This window comes from Ochlerotatus camptorhynchus, unplaced genomic scaffold (genome assembly GCF_037179485.1).
Source record: "Ochlerotatus camptorhynchus isolate MF236.1 unplaced genomic scaffold, CSIRO-AGI_Acam_v1.1 ptg000696l, whole genome shotgun sequence".
NCBI lineage: Eukaryota > Metazoa > Arthropoda > Insecta > Diptera > Culicidae > Ochlerotatus > Ochlerotatus camptorhynchus.
Genome location: NW_027041172.1, coordinates 374952 through 387129, shown reverse-complemented (window position 1 = coordinate 387129; position 12178 = coordinate 374952).

Here is a 12178-nt window from a genome sequence, read left to right as displayed (position 1 = left end):
GGAAGAAGTCTTCGTGTTATTTGCAGCAGACTGCAGAAAAGTTTAGATATTTTCTCTTCTTATTTACAAAAATGGAAGATTTCTCCCAACGCTTCCAAAACTCAACTTATAATATTTCCACATAAGCCTAGAGCTTCCTTTTTGAAACCTAGTAGTAGTCACAAAGTCACTATGAACGGAGTTCCAATTTCCTGGTCAAACCAAGTGAAATATCTTGGATTAATACTTGACCAAAAATTAACTTTTAAAGATCACATTGAGGGCATTCAAGCCAAATGTAACAAATATATAAAATGTTTGTATCCTCTTATCAACAGGAAATCCAAACTTTGCCTGACGAATAAACTTCTAATATTTAAACAAGTTTTTAGACCGGCCATGCTTTACGCTGTGCCAATATGGTCTAGTTGCTGCACTACCAGGAAAAAAGCACTTCAAAGGATTCAGAACAAAATTCTGAAAATGATTTTGAAGTTGCCTCCCTGGTACAGTACAACCGAAGTACATAGAATTTCGAATGTTGAGACTTTAGCACAAATGTCCAACAAAATAATTAATAATTTCAGGCAAAAATCGTTGCAATCCTCAATTGCAACGATTAGTTCCCTTTATACTTAGATAAGATTTAGTTTTAGTTTTTAGTTTTAAGATATCAATTGTTATACTGACATGCAGGTTAAAAAACCTGTTTAAAATACTGAATTGCCAAGACATGAACAATGTAAAAACACTTAGATATATATCATAACAATTAAGGCTGGTACGTTACTGCAGTAACTGGAGCACCTAGGTTAAAATGAAATGTAATTTATTTTGAATTTGGAACAAATAAAGAGTTAAAAAAAAAAAAAAAAAAAAGGAAAATTTTGGGAAAAGGGAAATATATGGTCTGCTACCGATTCAAAGAATAGCACTATTTCTTTTCCACGCCAACCTTTAAGTTAAGAAGACGTCTTTTACCAAGTTGAAGAACAAAGTTTATAAGTGCATAGTTCACATAGTACGCTAAATAGTGAACATACGAATACAGGTGGAACCATAAAGCTAGCTAATCGTTTAGTACCGTAGAATCAGGTAGGAGAATATAAAACGTGTGTAAAGTCTGAGTCAGGCGACGGTTTACGAAGTCAACCCGAGATCGCACCGATTGACCGACTACACGTGCCAACGAGCCGACGTTCAGCCTTGGTAGGGAACCAGGCACCGCGAAGAGTTCGCAGTGACAAGCCCTCGTGCCATCCTGCACTGATTCCACTATCTGTGGCAAAAGTACCATTCATCGCACTCATCCAGCAGTCACCAGCGACATGACATTTTGACATCCAGTTGCTTTTTAATTGAGTCATGCCCCAACCAGTGGAAGCCCAACTAAGGAGAACCAAACGAGCAAATTTCCGCTGTACTCGACTAGACTAACAACCTACAGTAGGCCACGATTTGCATAAAAAGTCTGTAATGTAGTCGCCGGAAGGTTTTTATAATAATTTTCCGATTTTTAAGTTAGCTAAATTTTTGAACTTTGTTTTTTTCAAATGTACTGCAGCTGGAAACACATATCATCAATGTTTTATACGAAAATATTGTCTGGAAAATCTTGCTTATACGATACAGTCCATTGTAAGTGCTCACTACATTTGTTGTAAGAAACGTATACAGAGGATGTAAGAAAAACAATCTTACATTTGATGTGTTACCAACAACTTGGGAACAATAGGTTGGTTCAAGGCAAGGCACACAAGGAGATAAGTTAAGGTTAGGGTTAGGTCTTTTTTTTCATTAGTTTAGATTTGTAGGTATATATATATAGACATAATTATTTGAATGCAATATTTTCCCTTGGCACATTTTCATTTGTAAATAAATTATACCTAACATAAATATAAACCGTTCAATTAGTTACCCAGCCCACTATATAAATATTTGTAAATCTTTGCATGCAGATAACTGTAAATAAATAAATAAATAAATAAAAACAATAAAAATGTAAATAAAAAAACAAAAGACGGCAAAGTTCGCAAACCCCTCAACAACGGCTCACATCTTATCCGTTCGATTACATGTAATTTATGCCTCTCCAATGTTGGAATCACGGATCACCGGAAAATTAGAAGAGGAGAGTAAGAAAGAGAGAGAGAGGAAGAAAAGGGAGAGAGAGGGGAGATGATGAAGGAGTTTTGCTAAAGCCGGCAGAAAGTGGTAGACCGTCCAAGAGTTTGGATCAAAAATATATAAAGAAAAACGAAGAACGAAAGATAAGTAGGAAAGTGGTTCAAGGATAGTGCTTGTCAACCTGAGGCCAAAAGGACATTACTGGAAGACCGAAGCCTGGGTTCAATTCCTCCCGCAAAGACCTCCAACGAGTGTTGGCCTTGGAGAAGCCGTGTGGAAAGTGGTAACAAGGAGAACCCCACATATAAATACCCGCAAACGGAGACGGTGACCAGAGTTCCCACGTGCGCTCTATTTTCGATCCAGCAAGAAGTGAGTTGGGGATCGGCGAGTTCCGCGCTGGTGTCTAGCGAGTATCCGCCATTGCTACGACACACGCAATGGGCGAGCAGTAGCCAAAGCTGTGGCGGTGAGGGTCTGGTAAGGTCTGGCGGGTCCGCCCCCGCTTGCCAGTGCCCAAAATCCAAGGTGCTACTGCCCCGTCTGCGAGCGCATGGAACGTCGGTTATTCAAACCCTACTCTGTCGGAGCATCGAGAAGGTACGCCGAGCTACGGATCTACGCAACGACCTCGGTAACATATCGGCGGAGTTCTCCCATGGAGACCAGGATCATGGGTGCCGATTGGAGTAGCTGACCACCCTATCATCAGAGGTAACCAAGCTACAAAATCCCTTTCTCTCTCTCCCTCTACGCATAGGCCCCACCGTTTCCTGATCGGCCACAACGACCCCCCTCCCCTTATGATGTATCTTTTAAATCGAGAATTATATTATGAATAAGCTTATTTTCTGTGTTTGTGCCTTTTTTCCTTGAGAGACTGTCTTGGTGTCCTGTATTGTTCCACCTATTATTCTCGTGTTGATTGGTTGTATGTGTGATGTCCTCCCGAAGCAAGTGAATGTAGCCGACCCTGAAAAGAAACCCATATACTGAGCTAGCCGTAAATAACAGATGTTCATGCCATTTGTTGGGTTATTTTCCATGTAGGTACAGGAATAGTTTATTGTTACCTCATCAGACTATTTTAAATCAAGATTCAGATTTACAACAATAAGAAATCTTGAAATTGAAATTTTGGAGATTTCTTATAGTTTTAATTTTTCCAAATTTTCAAATTTTTAGAGCTTCCAACACATTTGAAAATTCGGGAAAAAAATGATTTGTTAGATAATTTTTGCATTTGAATACCACGGCTGAGAAGCATACAAGTAGATCCCGTGCTAAAAAATAATGCAACATGGTTGAAACATACTTTTGCATTTTGATTTTCCTCCTTATTTCAAGTTTAATTATTTTTGAATTATTTTTTTATTGCCAAATTCGAATGTTGTGTTACAAAAGTAAAAGTAATCATTCATGATTCATGATAAAAACTCGGTGTCGGTAATAAGGTATTGTTACGCGTTACGCGAAACTAAATAATAAAAAAAGCTATTTAAATAAAATCAGTTCATCAGTTAAAAATACTTTTTTATCCGAATTAATATTGCGTATTTTTCACCTTTCCGTGCAAAAAAAAAATTGTTTCGTTATATTTTCGCACAGGCCAAAACAATGAAAAATTGGCATATTTGTAAGCAGTAGCAGCTATTGATTAGTACTGGCAAGTTACACTAATGAATTGAGGTCTATAAAACTTTAAGGAACTCAATATTTAAATTGTATGACCAGTGTGCAAATACCGGGTACTTTTTTTTAACGCAAGAGTCACAGGATGGAGGTGGATCTGACAATTGTTACAATTTGTTACAGGGTGTGGGGGGTTTGTAAAAATGACATCTCTCATGTTACGTAATATTTAGTCAACACTGTTAACTTTTCGGGAACTTCTCTTTGGAGCTGCAATCAATACCAGCTTCATGAGGTAGCATGTAGGTAGTCTAGTTTCTGGAATCAATCTACTTTTGCTACGCGACAAGTAGAGAAGCGATGTGGGGCTGTGCATAAACTTCGTAGACATATTTTGGACGATTTAAACTCCCTCGCCTTGCGTTTGCAATTGTTCTTACAATTTATTTATAAAACATGTATGGACCGTACACACTTGTTTTTCCGGTCAAACTGATTTTCTGAAGAAAAAAATCTTGCCCCATAGTTTTGCATCCCATAGGATAAAATTAAATGAGTACACAGTGACAAGTCAAAATGGATGATGATTGTCACAATCTCATAACAAAAAATCAGTACAGTTGGTTGGAGAACATGCCGGAAATATTAGAGGGTGCCCGTAAAAAAAAATGTGCACGTTGCTACCTAAGATAACAATAGAATTTCCAGTTTGTTTAAAATAGAAAAAAAGAGTTTGAGTTTTACAGCTTTAATTGATTGTTGCTCTTTCCAATCAATTAAAATGTTTTTTTATTGTTAAAAATTACTATAACACATAAATTCATTATACATTTACAGACAGTCTGGGGTTAACTTATTGTAGTCACCCTGAATATGTTCATATTACTAATAAATTACATTTATAAAGTCAACAATTAAATGTATTTTGTTTAATGTATATTTCATTGTAATTGCTTGGTTATCATTCTGGATTTATTGTATCCACAAAGGGCTATTTTATATATGAATAAACGTGTTTTAAGGATTTTTTTTACAATTTTCATCGTTAAACTGCTTTACTATGAGTGTTTCAACTTAGTGGGGTTAGTTGAAACACTTATAATACAGCAGTTTAATGGGATACGATTAAATAACACACACTTCTATTGTATGCTTAAAACAATATGTTTCTGTGGTCATGTGTGTAATTTTCTATTTGTTTATATTGGAAAACTCTTTCATGAAACTGTTGGAGTAAAAACATCAGATGTAGGTATCTGAATTAATTATTGTTCCAGAGAGCCTTAAAAATCAAGTTTCAAAATACCGTTTCAACTTGCCCGGTTTCGAACTGCTATTTTAACCGTTTTAGAGTAATCGCCGAAAAACTAATGGCCGGTTATGGGCCATTTTAAGAAAATCATTAAAACAAGAAAACGATAGGATCGGGCTGGTCGTTAGTATCACCACTGAAAAATAAGAAGTATTCAACGATGTATAAAATCATAAGAAAATTTTCATCAACCTGGCGAAGGATATTCCTGATTTTTCTTGCATTTTTCCTCTACTGTGATAAATGCCGTTTAAAACATTTTTCAGATAGATAGATAGATATTTTTAATGTATTGCTGAGATAATTTTCTTATCATTTCTCACAACGTCATTTATACAATGAGTTATGAATTATCAAAGTACGAGGTTTTCAGTTTTTTAGAGTAACTCCCATAGAGAACAATTTGCAAAGTTTCATGCTAATCTGAAAGGACCGAGTCTGAAATTCCTAATTTTAGCTCATCGGTCTGGATTTGCCCAAATGACAATCATGGACCAAATATTAGCTGGGTGCACAGGTACGTACTGGAAGAAGACCGTACGGCAGTTATGGCTGACGCAAGTCAAACAGGGCTTGGAGCATTACTACTACAAACAGATGCATCAGAATGCAGTAGAATTGTTAACTGTGCATTCAAATCACTAACAGACACGGAAAAGAGATACTGCTAAACCAAAAAGGAGGCTTTAGCAATCGTCTGGAGTGTCGAACGATTTTACACTTATCTTTATGGAAACGAATTCGATATAGTCACATCAGTCATTAGAGTACCTGTTTACCGTGCGTTCCAGACGTTGTGCCAGAATTGAGCGGTGGGTTTTGAGAATTCAAGCAGTCGATTAAAAAATAATCTACATAAAGGGCGAACACGAAATTATTGCGACACCGAAAATGTCATGCCAATTTTCTTATAATGTTTAGAATCAAACCAAAATTTTAGGGTAGTTTTATACATATATTTACTTCAAAAATCAAAAGAAAAGTTAATCGATGGAGCCTTGAGTGTAAAATTGAACGCATTTTCGCTTGATGCCCTCCATCAAAGTCTTTACAGTGTCATCCGGTACCAGTTACTCAGTTTTTTTTTCCATTTTCTTAACATGTCCTTCTCGTCTTTGACTGTCTTCTTGCTCTTCCGAAGTTCCCGCTTCATTATTGCCCAGTACTGCTCCACCGGGTGCAGCTCCGGACAGTTTGGCGGATTCATGGCGGATTTTGATATCAAAATTTGATTTCAATTTGCTGTCATTTTGATGCTGGACTTGCGTTCAATCCCAGCCGAGGTTGGTGGGATTTTTCTGAGGCATAAAAATCTCTGGTCACGTCTTCCTTCGGAAGGGAAGTAAAGCCGTTGGTCCCGGCCCATATGTGTGTTTGAATGGGTGCGATATCCTACGCAGGTGTGGAAGCTGCCTTCCTGCACATTCGATTGCCGTCAATGGATGGCAATCGATGTCCGTCGGTGATTGGCACTAGATTGCGGAACAGAGACCGACGTTAAATAAAGGAAAAAAAAAATTAAAGGGTTGTGTCCTAGACACGACCGCCGTTTGACGTAGAACACCGCAAAATTTATGTTTGTCATGCATTTTTGACTATTATACATATTTTTTTGAATGGGGCGGGACAGAACGTATCTTTTGTGCAGAATATAGAAAAAAGGATGAACTTTGGATGTTAATCTAATTGCATATAAAGAGGTACCAGATATGCATTACAATCAGTTGTTGGTAATTTACCAACATAATATCATCGGATGTATGTCTCCTCTTAAGCAATTGTTTTGAAAATTATGGCTTTTGTTTTAACTTATAATTGTAGTTAGCTTAAAATTAATTTCCCGAAAAAAAAAAGTGATCGTCAAATCCATGTCTTTTTTGAGTTGACGTTGTAGACGGGGGAGGGGTATTTTGCATACCCAAGTCTCATTCCTCATTATGTGACAGGTGATCTGATCCACCTTTATCCGTTGACTTGGTCCTGCTTGCTGCAGGACCAAGTGCCACGCCGTCCGAAGCGGCAATGAGCAGAGTCACGACAGCAGCGCTGTTTTATATCTTTTCAGGTTTAAGCAGAACGATGTGCAACCGCACCTGACAGGATTTCCCACCGTTTTTTATGAATGGGGCGGGGCAGAAAGTTTCTTTTGTGCAGAATATGTAAAAAAGGATGGATTTTGGATGCTAATCTAATTGCATATATAGAGGTACCAGATATGTTTTACAGTCAGTTGTTGGTAATTCATCGAATGTATGTCTCATCTTAAGAAATTTTTGTTTTGAAAATTTTGGCTCAGCGGGTAAAAAATAGTTTTTACTTATAAGGGGCTGTTCATAAACAATTTGGCAATTAACCACAGACCATACAAATAAACAATTGCCTACGCAGGTGGAAGAGGGGGGGGGTCAAGAATTCCAAAAAACTGTCTACGTAGTTAATAAACAGCCCCTAATTGTGGTTTGCTTAAAATTTATTTCCCGGAAAAAAGAGATTGTCAAAGTCCATGTCTTTTTCGGGTTGTTGTTAAGGGGGGGGGGTAGAGATTGTTGTTAGGGGGGGGGGGGGTAGGTAGAGGTTGTAGTTAAGGGGGGAGGGGGTTTTACATACACAATTTTCCAAGTCTCATTCCTCATTGTGGTGGTCATGGTCACGCCGTGATCCAACTTTAGCCGCTGTTTTGGTCCTGCTTATTACAGAACCTAGTGCCACACCATCCGAAGTGGTAATGAGCAGAGGCAGGAAAGCAGCGCTGTTTTGCAACCAAGTGGTATTCGTTTATGATGACTATTACATGATGGTACATTAGGCAAATAAATAATCTCAAAATAGAAAACAAAAGGCTCATAAAGCCTATAAAAGAGAACAAAATAATAATAACCTCACAATTTATTTGAACATAGGCGATTATTTGAACTGTGAAATAAAAAAAAAACGCTTACGAATGGTATAACACTCAGGTTGAAGACAACATTAAATCAGACTCAAAATCATGTTTTAACTTTGTTAAAGACAAACAGAAGTCAAATAATTATCCTTCGAAAATTTACCTAGACAACAAAAGAGAAAAAACGACTAGCGAGATCAGTAACTTATTTGCTGAGTTTTTTCAGGATATTTACACAAGTCATGATGACCAAGACCGGAATTACCAGTATTTTTCATACGTTCCTGAGCCAATGAGCGATATTGTAGTAAATAATGTTACTCTCAACGAAATCTTCTTCTTCTTCTTCCCATTTCAAGCTTATTGCTTATGGCATATTAGCTTATTGCGTGCTTTCAACTTAGTGTTCTAGATGCACTTCCACAGTTATTAATTGAGAGCTTTCGATGCCTGCTACCATTTTTGCATTAGTGTAATTGTGTGGCAACCCGAGCAAAGTAGAATAACAACCCGATATCATCTAGATAACAAGTCTTGTTATCCCAGATATCATTTTGTTTTCAGTTGTTATCTCATAACTTATTAAGTTATCAGCCTTGATCAATTTTGTTATCAGTTGTTATCATGCAAAATTCACTATATATTTATTAACGATGCAAGGTTAGTTAAAAACATTAAATATTATTCGCATTGAAACAATAAAAAAATAGTGCTTTTAATCCCTAATCATATTATCAGCGTAAGGCTTTGATATCAAAATGATAACATGATTTGAAATTTATGGAATAAATTTGTATGACTTACAGAATTTGTTATCAAGATATTATCAATGATAACAAAATTAGTTATTTTTGTCCAACGAGCAATTTTTTGTTATGTTGGCTGTTAATTCAACCATAATGATAACATATTCAGTTATCAAAAAGTGATAACCGGGTAATAGAACTTGATATCAACTTGATATTTTACTTTGCTCGGGAAGTACAATCATACCAACCGGTGGAAACTAACGATTTTAAATTGGCTCACTACTTGACTAGCCTACTGGTCCCAAGCAAATCGATTAACGTACCCCATTCTAGTCAAAATTCTTTTTCTTTTTTTTTTTCCTTTGGTTTGTTTTTTTCCGTCGATCTTGTTTTCCGTGCTGAGCACCAATGCTACCGACGTGCCAGGAAGGCAGCTCCCACACCTGGACCCTACCTATCGACCCATCAACTCATGAACCGGGGACCAACGGCTTTACTTCCCATCCGAAGGAAGGCGTGATCAGAGATGTTATGCCTCAGAACATCCCGGCGGCGCGGACTGGGATTGAACCCAGGCCTGCTGGGGTGAGAGGTAATCACGCTTACCACTACACCACCGGCGCAGTTAGTCAAAATTCTAGTACTACACTATGTTTGTTTTGATTCGCTATGAATGTTTGACAGATAAAATGAGGGGTTCGTGGTTTTTCCTATGTTTCGAGGGGTGCATCAACTAGCTTGGGACCGAAGATAGTACCAGAGCTGAGCCAAAAAGTTGAGCTCGTTTCTTCGGAACCTTCTGGTCTTAGAGTTACCTCTATGATCATACTCTATTATGCCCAGGAAGTCGAGAAATTTTCCAACCCGAAAAATTCCTAGACCGGCCCGGGAATCGAACCCAATTACCTCCAGCATGGTCTTGCTTTGTAGCTTCGCCTACCGACTGAGCTAAGGGAGGCCCAACGAAATCTTACATTCACTAAATACATTGGATGCATCAAATGGTGCAGGACCAGATGGATTGCCACCACTCCAGTATTCTTGAAATTGTGGAGGCGAACCAGCCTAAGGCTGAAAGCCTCCTAAATAAAGCTAAATTAATTAATTATTCTTGAAATCAGTATCGCAGGAGATAGTAAAGCCATTGTTTTGGCTGCTCAACTGTTTTCTACCGTCAATTTGGAAGGAATCGTTTTTGATTCCAATTTTCAAAAGTGGAAAGAAAAAATCAGACGCAAAAATTTACTGTGGAGTTGCTATATTGTCCTGCATTCCTAAACTCTTTGAATCTATAATAAATCAAAATGTTTTCACACAAGTTAAACATTTAATTACAGGCAAACAGCATGGTTTTGTTAAAGGATGTTCAACGACTACTAATCTGTTGAATTTTGTAACATTTTCTATTAACGCAATGGATAAGGGACATTATGTTGAGGCACTATACTGACTTCAGTAAAGCGTTTGATAGAGATCCCTCTTTTGCTATTCAAATTATCTAAGTTAGGTTTTAGTCAACAGTTATTAAAGTGGATTCAGTCATACTTGACCGGTAGGACACAAAGAGTTAGATTTGAAGGATATTTGTCGTCAGTAGTCAGTAGTAGCCGCAAGATTCTCATCTTGGACCATTACTGTTTATTCTATTTGCTAATGATGTAGAGCACATATTGAATATCCTGAATGTCTCAATATATTTTTTTTCCTTTGGTTTGTTTTTTTCCGTCGATCTTGTTCTCCGTGCTGAGCACCAATGCTACCGACGTGCCAGGAAGGCAGCTCTAACACCTGGACCCTACCTATCGACCCATCAACTCATGAACCGGGGACCAACGGCTTTACTTCCCATCCGAAGGAAGGCGTGATCAGAGATGTTATGCCTCAGAACATCCCGGCGGCGCCGACTAGGATTGAACCCAGGCCTGCTGGGGTGAGAGGTAATCACGCTTACCACTACACCACCGGCGCCGTTGTGTCTCAATATATGCAAACGACATGAAACTTTTCCTGGAAATTCATGAAACGTCTGATCTTGTAGTATTTCAACAAGGAATTGACAACTTTTACACTTGGTGCACAAAAAGATTATTGAAGCTTAATGTGAAGAAATGTAATTCCATTTCATTTACAAGATAGCAAACTATTAGGCAAGAACATGTAACAAAACAGAGTTGAAAGGTGCAATCAAGTTAGAGATTTAGGTGTTATACTAGATTCAAAATTAAGCTTTGTTTAACATTATAATAACATTATCTACAAGGCAAGCATGTTGCTAGGGTTTATTAAAAGGTTTAGCTTTAATTTCAATGATCCATACGCAATCAAAACATTATACGTTGCATATGTTAGGCCTCTCTTTGAGTACTGTAGTATAGTCGAAAAGATTTTAGTCATGATCATAAGTCCAAAATGACTTCTGGAAAACTCTGGAACCGATCCCAGAAGACCCGCATAAACGCGAACCATCACATGACCTTACCGATAATGGTTATAAATTGTTTATAATCCCTGCTAAACTTCAACTGAAATGGTTATGGAACTTTACATGAACGTTTGTGTGATAAAGTTTTAACCTGATGTATTATGGTTTTTTGGAAGCGGACCTTACAAATAATGGGTTGTTAAGAACCATTACCATTCCAAATTCTTGTTTTCTCCATACATTTTCGGAAAGAGAACTATATTAGAACGTTTTTACTTATGGTTTAAGAACATTAATGGTTATGGTTATGGTAGTCAGTAAGGTCCATTAATGGTTTTGTATTATCGCTCAACTTTACGTGAAATATATTATGGTTCGCGCTTATACGGGGATGCAAGTGTCCTCAGCATCATGTTTGATTGGAATTGTATCATTTACTTGATTTTGCTGTAGTGGGTTGGAGTGCCACACTCTATGGAATATTTTAGCCAGGATCATAAGTCCAGAATGACTTCCAGAGAATCTGTATCAGATCCAGATTTCCGAAATATTTTAGCTAGGACCGTTTTTGTTTTCTTCTGTTCGGGACCTAACACCACTGTGACCAGTAATTTGATCTATTGTAGTATTTTTTTCTTGATTTGTTTTCCGTGCTGAGCACCAATGCTACCGACGCGAGGGAGACAGCTCCCACACCTGGACCCATCAACTCATGAACCGGGGACCAACGGCTTTACTTCCTTTCCGAAGGAAGGCGTGATAAGAGATTTTATGCCTCAGAAAATCCCGGCGGCGCCGACTGGGATTAAATCCACACTCAAAAAATTTATCACATATCTAATGGATGAAAACCATGTGAATTTCACATATCTTTCATGTGATCACATAGCTAAAAATCCCACCACAAAATCACATGAATATTATGAGGCCGATGAAAACCATATGAAAAATCATATAAAATTAACGTGATCGCATAAATGTTATGTGAAATTCAGATGAATTCCATTAATTTTGTTTATGGATGAAAATCATTTGTGTTTCCAATGGAAGCTACATGAAAACTATTTTCG